Below are 12,910 nucleotides of genomic sequence, written 5' to 3' on the forward strand. Positions count from 1 at the left end.
ACGCATAGGTATATCTATACACGCCCGGCGTGCTCGTGGCACACACTGTGCAATGCATAGGTATATCTATACACGCCCGGCGTGCTCGTGACACACGCTGTGCAAAGCATAGACTGACATGTCTATGCACTCTCAGGGTGCTCATGACACACACTGTGCAAAGAATAGGTATCTATCTATACACGCCCGGCGTGCTCATGACACACACTGTGCAACGCATAGGTATATCTATAAGGCCCTGCGTGCCCATGATACACACTATGCAAAGCATAGGTATATCTATACACACCCGGCGTGCTCATGACACACACTGTGCAACTCGCTTGTGGACATATTTACACACCTCCGACATACTCGTGGCACACAGTCATAGGCGGACATATCTATACATACTCCTGACACACATTAGGCGAATACATGTATACATACCTACGCACACAAACACAGGAACAACACAACCGACGTGCTTATAAACACCAACCATAGGCTGATATATGTGTCCAGACTGAGTAACACCACATCCAAAGTTCTCATAATAGTACATATATAAAGCATGGGTGCGGACATATACTTTCACAGACTAGCAAGCACAGCCAACTTGCTCGTATCAGTAAGTTTATGAAGCATAGTTGAATATGTATGCGCATAGACTCTGAGTAACTCTACATCCAACCTGCCCATAACAGTAAATATAAAAAGCATAGAGGGGGGTATATACATGCGCTCCATCTCACCCACATACGTTTGTGTGTGTATATATGTATATATTGTTATAGTATACTACATTATAATCTGGTATATATATATATATATATATATATATATATATATATATATATATATATATATATATATATATATATTTCCCGTTCAACGTGCTCGTAGCGTTCTAAAGTTATCTAAAGGCGAGGCGGTGATATTTAAGTATACACAGGGAAACAGGGCTTTCCGAGTGCTCATGCCTTAGTAGTCTGATTTTAACAGAGCTGCTGTGCTAAGTTTGACACATTGTATGAAAAAACACCCGCAGACCAATGTGAGTCGATTTATTAAAATAAAGCATTCATCAAACGTCCTTTATGAAAATACACAGACAGTTCAAATTCACACGAAACACTCAACGTTCCGGGAATAAAGTTTGCAAAATGCACAAAGTAATACAGTAAGTTGTTACATAACAGCTGCCCTCACGTGTGAAAACAATGCAATATGGATAATGCTGGTTGAGAGGCAAAATGTACTTCTGCTTGGGCGTACAAAGAGGCAGCCAGTAAACACAATAAATAAATAAAATCTGAAGATTCACATCTAACATTGTTCACTCGTGTTCTGTGGGGTATGGAGTACATAAGGTGAAAGTTCTTAACTGACATTAAGCTGCTAATCACATGCACAGCTCAATATTCTATCCTAAGTTACAAGCAAACAGTATGCAAAAAGCGCTTCAACGCCTCGTCAGGGGTAGTAGGCGGTATATAAATGCAATTACAAGAAGAATTATTCGAATGAACGCGGACATTTTGGTAAAGAGAAACATGTTTTTGGGGTTCATATCTAATGCAGGAGTGCAGTCTATACAAACTAAAAATAACCACGCCACCTCAAAACATTTTCCCAAATCAAGGGTGAGTTAAAAAAACGTATATAGTGTTCGTGACATGTTTAGGCTCCTAGAGGCTCCTCTCCCAGGAAGAGCGGTCTATACTCCAGCTCGCTCGCCTGGCCTCACCCTTGTCCTCGCGGGTGCCGGGCAGTGTTTTGTTTCTTTACGTGTGTGGTTGTTTGGTCACTCAGAGGCGCTCACAGACTTCTCCCCGGTCCGCGGAACAGACGGACTCGCCGTGTGCAGCCGGCTCCGAGCGGGCTGTGTGTGTTTATTTACGTGGGTGGTTGGTTGGACTCCGAGGAGTTTGCAGACCTCTCCCCCGTCCGTGGGTCGGACTCGCTGCCCGCACCGGTGCCGGTCCGCGCGTGTGAGCAGAGCTCCTCCCGGTTCCGCGGATCTCGCCGTGTGCAGAGCTCCTCCCGGTTCCGCGGATCTCGCCGTGTGCAGCCGGCTCCGAGCGGGTTGTTTCCACGCGCGGGTGGTTGGTCGCCGGTCCCAGGGAACAGATTGACTCGCACAGAAGATGAACCGCTCTGTGCAGCCGAGACCCCGGGAGAAGAATGAGCGACACAAAGTGTCCGCCCTCGCTCGGCCGCCTCCATTGTCCCCAGCCCGTCCCTCCGCCGCAGACAGCAGCCACCAGCTCCGGAAGAAAGAGAGGCCGCCCGCCCTGCATCTGCTCGGGCACCCAGCGTTTGTCAGTCCTTTGGAGGCCGAACAAAAAAAGCCATTCGCCGGGTATTATCCGCCAGCACCGTCTCCGGATCCCTTTTTGTGTGCCCTGATATGTGTGCTAAATGAATAGTCTTAATTGCATCACTTTTGAATTAAAAATCAATGTTAATCAGGCGGAAGAAGTAAATATCAGTTTCCGCCGCGCCTTTACTCTTTGCTGCGCTTCTTGTTTTGCAAAGAAACGACATAAAAGCCCCAACAAGACTAACTAATATCGTTTAGACTGCATTAGGCTCGGCTGCAGACAGAATTGGAAGGGCCTGGTTAGCGGCGATCAGAAACCGTACCGAGCCTTGCACTTAATTTCCTCCGTTATCATTTACAATCAGAACCTCTTGGCTTGACAGCCACGTCTAAACAGTAGTAAATTAGTACAAATTTATACTGATTTTACTCTAATAATCGTAATAAAAGCTTATAGATTTGGCACTAATTACATAAATGCCTAATGATCTTGAAAATTACTCTGGTTAGAAATATATTACTAATCTAAACTTTGTTGTTGGCTGGCTTTGAAAAATCAGAACATTAGGGACGGTTCGCTTCACTTGTGCGGAGCACTTGAAATTGTTCTGATAGTCTAACATAGTCAGAGGAAAATAAAAATCATTTAACTCGTATTTACTGCATGAAATTGAGTTTGCAGCGAGGGCTGAACTTGGAAAGTTCGGCAGAAAGCGGTGGGCGCGGGGGAGGAAGGGGCCGCTCTGCATTTGCTAATCTGGTTAAACACAGATCTTGCCGGAGGCAGAGGCGCTCCAAGGAACACCCCGAGTGACAGCTCTGAACCCAGAAATACGAAGTCAAATTCATCTCTCTGTGGTTAGGGAAAGCGTGGAACCGAAGGCGGAGGGGCAGTGCGAGCCTCGGCGCACACGAGAGGTACAGAGGCGCGCCCGCACAGTACAAAAGGTACATAGGCGCTGCACCACAGCCTCACAGCACGCGAGGTACAGAGGCGCTGCACCTCGGCCTTGCAGCACACGAGGTACAGAGGCGCTGCACCACAGCCTCACATCACGCGAGGTACAGAGGCGCTGCACCACAGCCTCACATCACACGAGGTACAGAGTCGCTGCACCTCGGCCTCGCAGAGGTACAGAGGCGCTGCACAACAGCCTCACAGCAAGCGAGGTACAGAGGCGCTGCACCACAGCCTCACATCATGCGAGGTACAGAGGCGCTGCACCTCGGCCTCGCAGAGGTACAGAGGCGCTGCACTTCGGCCTCGCAGAGGTACAGAGGCACTGCACCACAGCCTCACATCACGCGAGGTACAGAGGCGCTGCACCTCGGCCTCGCAGAGGCGCTGCACTTCGGCCTCGCAGAGGTAGAGAGGCGCTGCACCTCGGCCTTGCAGCACAGGAGGTACAGAGGTGCTGCACCACAGCCTCACATCACGCGAGGTACAGAGGCGCTGCACCTCGGCCTCGCAGAGGCGCTGCACTTCGGCCTCGCAGAGGTAGAGAGGCGCTGCACCTCGGCCTTGCAGCACAGGAGGTACAGAGGTGCTGCACCACAGCCTCACATCACGCGAGGTACAGAGGCGCTGCACCACAGCCTCACATCACACGAGGTACAGAGTCACTGCACCTCGGCCTCGCAGAGGTACAGAGGCGCTGCACCACAGCCTCACAGCAAGCGAGGTACAGAGGCGCTGCACCACAGCCTCACATCATGCGAGGTACAGAGGCGCTGCACCTCGGATTTGCAGAGGTACAGATGCACTGCACCACAGCCTCACATCACGCAAGGTGCAGAGGCGCTGCACCGTGGCCTCGCAGAGGTACAGAGGCGCTGCACCGTGGCCTCGCAGAGGTACAGAGGCGCTGCACCACAGCCTCACATCACGCAAGGTGCAGAGGCGCTACACCTCGGCCTTGCAGCACACGAGGTACAGAGGTGCTGCACCACAGCCTCACAGCCCGCGAGGTACAGAGGCGCTGCACCGCGGCCTTGCAGCACATGAGATACAGAGGTGCTGCACCACAGCCTCACATCATGCGAGGTACAGAGGCACTGCACCGCGGCCTCGCAGAGGTACAGACGTGCTGCACCACAGCCTCACATCACGCGAGGTACAGAGGTGCTGCACCACAGCCTCACAGCACACGAGGTGCAGACGTGCTGCACCACAGCCTCACATCACGCGAGGTACAGAGGTGCTGCACCACAGCCTCACATCACGCGAGGTACAGAGGTGCTGCACCACAGCCTCACATCACGCGAGGTACAGAGTCGCTGCACCTGGGCCTCGCAGAGGTACAGAGGCGCTGCACCACAGCCTCACAGCACACGAGGTGCAGAGGTGCTGCACCACAGCCTCACATCATGCGAGCCAGAGAGTCGCTGCACCTCGGCCTCGCAGAGGTACAGAGGTGCTGCACCACAGCCTCACATCACACGAGGTACAGAGTCGCTGCACCTCGGCCTCGCAGAGGTACAGAGGCGCTGCACCACAGACTCACAGCAAGCGAGATACAGAGGCGCTGCACCACAGCCTCACATCACGTGAGGTACAGAGGCACTGCACCACAGCCTCACATCACGCAAGGTGCAGAGGCGCTGCACCGCGGCCTCGCAGAGGTACAGAGTCGCTGCGCCTCGGCCTTGCAGCACACGAGGTACAGAGGTGCTGCACCACAGCCTCACATCACGCGAGGTACAGAGGCACTGCACCACAGCCTCACAGCACGCGAGGTACAGAGACTCTGCACCACAGCCTCACAGCACGCGAGGTACAGAGACTCTGCACCTCGGCCTTGCAGCACATGAGGTACAGAGGTGCTGCACCACAGCCTCACATCACGCGAGGTACAGAGGCACTGCACCACAGCCTCACAGCACGCGAGGTACAGAGACTCTGCACCTCGGCCTTGCAGCACATGAGGTACAGAGGTGCTGCACCACAGCCTCACATCACGAGAGGTACAGAGGTGCTGCACCACAGCCTCACAGCACGCGAGGTGCAGAGGCAGGGCCTCACAGCAGGAGAGCTTCGGAGGGGGACGCGCACCCGCCACTCGCCAGACTGAAGTTCATCGCGTGGGGTTTTTAAATCACCACGGGCATTAGTTCTGGTAATTTTGAAATATGAATCATTTTAAAGGAGCATGACGAGGAGTGAGAAGAGGAGCCTGTGAGGTCGAAGGTGGCTGGCGTGAGGCAGAGGAGGCCTGGCACAGAGGGAGCCACGGGGTAGACACATTCTCCGTCTTAGGGACCACTCTTGCTTGGGACAGGCGCCCCCCTGGACAGGGAATGGTGGGCTCCACTCTCTTGCCTGGGTACAGGTGCCCCCTTCCTGGACGGTGAATGGTGGGCTCCACTCTCTTGCCTGGGTCCAGGCGCACTCTCTGGATGGGGAATGGTGGGCTCCACTCTCTTGCCTGGGTCCAGGCGCCCCCTTCCTGGACGGTGAATGGTGGGCTCCACTCTCTTGCCTGGGTCCAGGCGCACTCTCTGGATGGGGAATGGTGGGCTCCACTCTCTTGCCTGGGTCCAGGCGCCCCCTTCCTGGACGGTGAATGGTGGGCTCCACTCTCTTGCCTGGGTCCAGGCGCCCCCTTCCTGGACGGTGAATGGTGGGCTCCACTCTCTTGCCTGGGTCCAGGCGCCCCCTTGGATGGGCGGAATGGTGGGCTCCGCTCTCTTGCCTGGGTACAGGTGCCCCTTGAAAGGGGAATGGTGGGCTCCACTCTCTTGCCTGAGTACAGGCGCCCCTTGGAAGGGGAATGGTGGGCTCCACTCTCTTACCTGGGTATAGGCGTCCCCCTGGACGGGGAGTGGTGGGCTCCACTCTCTTGCCTGGGTACAGGCGCCTCTTGGAAGGGGAATGGTGGGCTCCACTCTCTTGCCTGGGTACAGGCGCCCCTTGGAAGGGGAATGGTAGGCTCCACTCTCTTGCCTGGGTCCAGGCGCCCCCTTCCTGGACGGTGAAGGGTGGGCTCCACTCTCTTGCCTGGGTACAGGCGCCCCTTGGAAGGGGAATGGTGGGCTCCACTCTCTTACCTGGGTATAAGCGTCCCCCTGGACGGGGAGTGGTGGGCTCCACTCTCTTGCCTGGGTACTGGCGCCTCTTGGAAGGGGAATGGTGGGCTCCACTCTCTTGCCTGGGTACAGGCGCCCCTTGGAAGGGGAATGGTAGGCTCCACTCTCTTGCCTGGGTCCAGGCGCCCCCTTCCTGGACGGTGAAGGGTGGGCTCCACTCTCTTGCCTGGGTACAGGCGCCCCTTGGAAGGGGAATGGTGGGCTCCACTCTCTTACCTGGGTATAAGCGTCCCCCTGGACGGGGAGTGGTGGGCTCCACTCTCTTGCCTGGGTACAGGCGCCTCTTGGAAGGGGAATGGTGGGCTCCACTCTCTTGCCTGGGTACAGGCGCCCCTTGGAAGGGGAATGGTAGGCTCCACTCTCTTGCCTGGGTCCAGGCGCCCCCTTCCTGGACGGTGAAGGGTGGGCTCCACTCTCTTGCCTGGGTACAGGCGCCCCTTGGAAGGGGAATGGTGAGCTCCACTCTCTTGCCTGGGTACAGGCGCCCCTTGGAAGGGGAATGGTGGGCTCCGCTCTATTGCCTGGGTACAGGCGCCCCTTGGAAGGGGAATGGTGGGCTCCGCTCTATTGCCTGGGTACAGGCGCCCCTTGGAAGGGGAATGGTGGGCTCCACTCTCTTGCCTGGGGACAGGGGCCCCCTTGGATGGGCGGAATGGTGGGCTCCGCTCACCCCCGGACACTATCTACGACAGGGTCTGTGAGCGCCAGAGGTCACTGCACCTCACCACCAGAGCTCTGTGTGGAAGGAAGCGCTGCACACACTGGATGTAAGCGGGAACCCAGTGCAGTCCGCAGAGATGACCCATCTGTGTGAGTGTGGGGGGGAGGGAGCTCACTGCCTGCAAAAGGAGCAGTGAGCACAGGACCCCTAAGGGAAAGACAGGCAGGCCACACACCACCTACACCAAGGGGCAAAACGTACGGAAACAAAGGGCTGAAAGAAAGGCAAAGCCCCCGTGGCAGTGGCAGACTCACCCTCTTCCTACTCCACAGCATGTGATACCCCCCCAGCATGCCCATATCTCTCTCAGAAGAGCCCCTCACTCGACACATAAGAGCACGAGAGAGGCTGTGGAGGTTGAGGTGGGGTCAACACAGCAGCACAGAAGCATGCTGCAGGCAGCCCCCGCAGACACTCGCATGTAGGCATCGCGTCGAGTGCAGGACAGACTGCAGAGATATGTACCCCCCCCAATAAACACAGACACTCAGGCCAGCTGGAGACACACACTGAGACTCGGGTCCTCACCCAGTCACCTCATGGGGCTGCTGCAACACAGACATCTGACTGAGGTACACCTGCATTCATTCTACACTGACAATACAGCCGGTGGCACAGGCACAGGTGTGACTCACACACAGGCACAGGTGTCTCACACACACAGACACAGGTGTCAAGACACAGGCCAGTGTGTCTACCACTAGAGGACCCCCTTGTGCTTTCATCTCCACAGCTCAGGCCGTTTGCAGACAGAATGGATTCTCCCTCACTACACGCCACCCATCATCACAGGCCCTCAGATGTACACGTGAAACACACACACAAGCTTTCACATTAACACAGCAGTCACACAGGGACACTTGGTTGTTGGTAACCATATTGTCTCTCTCTAGACCTTTATATCTCCCTCTTTATTAGAGTATATGCTTCTTGCACTATAATCATCTGTTAGTGTCTGCCCCATACCCTACTGTAAACAAGATTCACTCGTATCAACAGCCAACGCATGGCTGTCTCTTGTGTGGTGTTTTCACGCCCTCCTTTGTACAGCGCCCCGAAACCCGGTGGGACGGATTTCCCACTTTATGAAACCACCACCACCAAGCATCACCCTAGTGGGGGTGCTCAAGGCTTGCCTCAACTCCTCTAGCCACCACCAATGTCAATCTCACCTCCCATCTCACCTCTTCCACCGCTAAGCATCACCCTAGTGCGGGTACACAAGGCTTGACTCCCTGCTCACCTCTTCTAGCCGCCACCAGCAAGCATCACCCTAGTGTGGGTACTCAAGGCTTGCCTCTCCTCCTCCAGCCACCACCACCACCAAGCATCACCCTAGTGCGTGTACACAAGGCTTGCCTCCCTGCTCACCTCCTCTAGCCACCACCACCACCACCATCACCCTAGTGCGTGTACACAAGGCTTGCCTCCCTGCCCCCCCTCTCTAGCCACCACCACCACCAAGCATCACCCTAGTGCGTGTACACAAGGCTTGCCTCCCTGCTCACCTCCTCTAGCCACCACCACCACCAAGCATCACTCTAGTGCGTGTACACAAGGCTTGCCTCCCTGCTCACCTCTTCTAGCCACCACCGCCAAGCATCACCCTAGTGTGGGTACACAAGGCTTGCCTCCCTACTCACCTCTTCTAGCCACCACCGCCAAGCATCACCCTAGTGTGGGTACACAAGGCTTGCCTCCCATCTCACCTCTTCTAGCCGCCACCAGCAAGCATCACCCTAGTGTGGGCAATCAAGGCTTGCCTCACCTCCTCTAGCCACCACCACCACCACCAAGCATCACCCTAATGTGGGTGCTCAAGGCTTGCCTCACCTCCTCTAGCCACCACCACCACCACCAAGCATCACCCTAGTGCATGTACACAAGGCTTGCCTCTGTGCTTACCTCTTCTAGCCGCCACCGCCAAGCATCACCCTAGTGGGGGTGCTCAAGGCTTGCCTCACCTCCTCCAGCCACCACCAATGTCACTCTCGCCTCCCATCTCACCTCTTCTAGCCACCACCGCCAAGCATCACCCTAGTGCGGGTACACAAGGCTTGACTCCCTGCTCGCCTCTTCTAGCCACCACCACCTCCAAACATAAACCTAGCGTGGGTACTCAAGGCTTCCCTCATTTCTTCTACCCACCACCACCTCCAGGCATCACCCTAGTGCGTGTACACAAGGCTTGCCTCCCTGCTCACCTCCTCTAGTCACCATCACCAAGCATTACCCTAGTGCGTGTACACAAGGCTTGCCTCCCTGCTCACCTCTTCTAGCCACCACCACCAAGCATCACCCTAGTGCACGTACACAAGGCTTGCATCCCTGCTCACCTCTTCTAGCCGCCACCAGCAAGCATCACCCTGGTGTGAGTACACAACGCTTGCCTCCCTGCTCACCTCTTCTAGGCACCACCACCACCAAGCATCACCCTAGTGCAGGTACACAAGGCTTGCCTCCCTACTCACCTCTTCTAGCCGCCACCAGCAAGCATCACCCTAGTGTGAGTACACAACACTTGCCTCCCTGCTCACCTCCTCTAGCCACATCCCCCACCAAGCATCACCCTAGTGCGTGTACACAAGGCTTGCCTCCCTACTCACCTCTTCTAGCCGCCACCAGCAAGCATCACCCTAGTGTGAGTACACAACGTTTGCCTCCCTGCTCACCTCCTCTAGCCACATCCCCCACCAAGCATCACCCTAGTGTGTGTACACAAGGCTTGCCTCCCTACTCACCTCTTCTAGCCACCACCACCAAGCATCACCCTAGTGCAGGTACACAAGGCTTGCCTCCCTGCTCACCTCTTCTAGCCGCCACCAGCAAGCATCACCCTAGTGTGGGTAAGCAAGGCTTGCCTCACCTCCTCTAGCCACCACCACCACCAAGCATCACCCTAATGTGGGTACTCAAGGCTTGCCTCACCTCCTCTAGCCACCACCACCACCAAGCATCACCCTAGTGCGTGTACACAAGGCTTGCCTCTGTGCTTACCTCTTCTAGCCACCACCGCCAAGCATCACTCTAGTGGGGGTGCTCAAGGCTTGCCTCACATCCTCTAGCCACCACCAATGTCAATCTCGCCTCCCATCTCACCTCTTCTAGCCACCACCGCCAAGCATCACACTAGTGCGGGTGCACAAGGCTTGCCTCCCTGCTCACCTCTTCTAGCCGCCTCCACCAAGCATCACCCTAGTGTGAGTACACAACGCTTGCCTCCCTGCTCACCTCTTCCAGGCACCACCACCTCCAAGCATCACCCTAGTGCGTGCACACAAGGCTTGCTTCTGTGCTTACCTCTTCTAGCCGCCACCACCAAGCATCACCCTAGTGTGGGTACTCAAGGCTTCCCTCATTTCTTCTACCCACTACCACGTCTAAGCATCACCCTAGTGCGTGTACACAAGGCTTGCCTCCCTGCTCATCTCTTCTAGGCACCACCACCTCCAAGCATCACCCTAGTGCGTGTACACAAGACTTGACTCCCTGCTCGCCTCTTCTATCCACCACCACCTCCAAGCATAACCCTAGCGTGGGTACTCAAGGCTTCCCTCATTTCTTCTACCCACCACCACCTTCAAGCATCACCCTAGTGCGTGTACACAAGACTTGACTCCCTGCTCGCCTCTTCTAGCCACCACCACCTCCAAGCATAACCCTAGTGTGGGTACCTAATGCTTGCCTCCCTGCTCACCTCCTATAGCCACCACAGCCAAGCATCACCCTAGCTTGGGTACTCAAGGCTTGCCTCCAGTGGCGTAGCAAGGGGGGGTGGGGAGGGTCGGTATGAGTTTTTTTGGGGGGGGGGTGGCAGCTGAGCCCCCCTCTTACCTGTGGCCGGGCGGGCGGCAAACGCTGGATTTGTTCACCAGCACCCCACCCCCCTTTAAGGCTGCCATAGGGTGGCAAAGGCTGGAACCGCCATGTGCAACAGAAGGCCTCGCTATGTCACTGTTTGCCTCCCTGCTCACCTCTACTAGCCACCACTGCCAAGCATCACCCTAATGCGGGTACTCAGGGCTTGCCTCCCTGCTCACCTCTTCTAGCCACCACTGCCTAGCATCACCCTAACGCGGTTACTCAGGGCTTGCCTCCCTGCTCACCTCTTCTAGCCACCACTGCCTAGCATCACCCTAACGCGGTTACTCAAGGCTTGCCTCCCTGCTCATCTCCTCGAGCCAACGCTGGACGCAGGGACAATGCTGGGTAAGGTTAGGAATGGCTTTGTATTAGAGTCAAAATTGGAAATAATCAGGTCTCTGGTTTATGGTGTTTCTGCGTAATTTTGAGAAATGATTTGAGTGAATTGTTAATGTTTTTGTGGTTTGTTATCATAATAAATAAAGCTGGGGGTTTACAATCCCTAACCGGAAAGGTTCAAAGTGATGTTGTGCTGTCTGTCACAGCAGGGGATGCTGGAGGGCAGGTGGGGGGATCCGGGTCAACCCATGAGAAGGGCTGGAGTTATGCGATACCTGGCCATATGCCCATCACACTACCAGGGGCCTGAAGAGAGTCTTGCATCCAACCCCCATCATACAGGTGCTGGTCGAAAGGCCTGCCTCACACACCCACACATCACCCTCGCCATCATAATGGCATTGGCAGAGTAGCCTGCCTCACACCCCTTCACACACATCACCCTCACCCATCATACAGACTCTGGCAAAGAGGCCTGCCTCACACCCCCACCTTCGCACACATAGCCCTCACCCATCACACAGGCACAGGCAGGGAGAGGCCTGCCTCACACCCCCACCCACCCTCACACACATCACCCTTATCCATCATACGGTGCTGGCAGAGGGGGCTGCCTCACACCCATCATCTCACCCATGAAACCGGTGCTGGCAGAGAGGACTGCCTCACTCATCGCCTCACACACATCACCATCAACCATCATACAGGCACTGTCAGAGAGGCCTGCCTCATACCCCCTCACACACATCACCCTCACCCTCTAAACATACGCTGGCAGAGGGCTGCCTACACCCCTTCACACACATCACCCTCGCCCGTCATACAGGCGCTGGCAGAGAGGCGTACCTCACCCTCTTCACACACATCACCCTCACTCACCATACAGGTGCTGGAAGACAGGCCAGCCTCACCCCCCAGCCTCACACACATCACCCTCGCCCGTCATACAGGCGCTGGCAGAGAGGCGTACCTCACCCTCTTCACACACATCACCCTCACTCACCATACAGGTGCTGGAAGACAGGCCAGCCTCACCCCCCAGCCTCACACACATCACCCTCGCCCGTCATACAGACAGTGGCAGGGAGAGTCCTGCCTCACACCCTCACCTCTCAAATCAACGATCTGATCAATAGCAAGGGCAGTCGGAGAACGGTCTGCTTTACACTCTCACGTCTCGGGATCCCACGTCCTCTCTCATCACACAGGCGTGGAAAGACTTGCGTCACACCCCAGTTTCATCCACAGTACATGATACACACACACAGAGGCTTACCTCCCATCCTCACCACTCAAACCACACCTTCCTCATCTCACTAGCAAAGTGAGAGCCATGCCTCACACTCTCATATCTCACCACATCGGGCATGGAGAGCCCCCCTCTAACTGCCACCTGCACTAATCATCCTGGCCCAAGTAGTCAGAAGCAAGCCTCACACACTCACCCACACGTGCCATCACACTGGCAGAGTCAGGGAGACGCAGGGCTCACACACCCACCACTTAAGCTCACGCCATGACCCGCCGTAGGGCACAGTCAGGGAGAAGCAAGCCTCAGCCTCTCACCGACACCCCACCTGTTCCACGGGAACCGT

The 12,910-nt window shown here is 55.7% G+C and overlaps 1 long non-coding RNA gene across 1 annotated transcript in view; it reads right to left on the bottom strand.

Annotated features, from left to right (window-relative positions):
- The window catches only part of LOC144819422 (uncharacterized), a 419,348-nt gene that overhangs the window by 392,738 nt on the left and 13,700 nt on the right, over positions 1-12,910 (bottom strand). The window lies entirely within an intron of this gene.

The sequence above is a fragment of the Lissotriton helveticus genome, chromosome 2_1, assembly GCF_964261635.1.
Source record: "Lissotriton helveticus chromosome 2_1, aLisHel1.1, whole genome shotgun sequence".
NCBI classification, from domain to species: domain Eukaryota; kingdom Metazoa; phylum Chordata; class Amphibia; order Caudata; family Salamandridae; genus Lissotriton; species Lissotriton helveticus.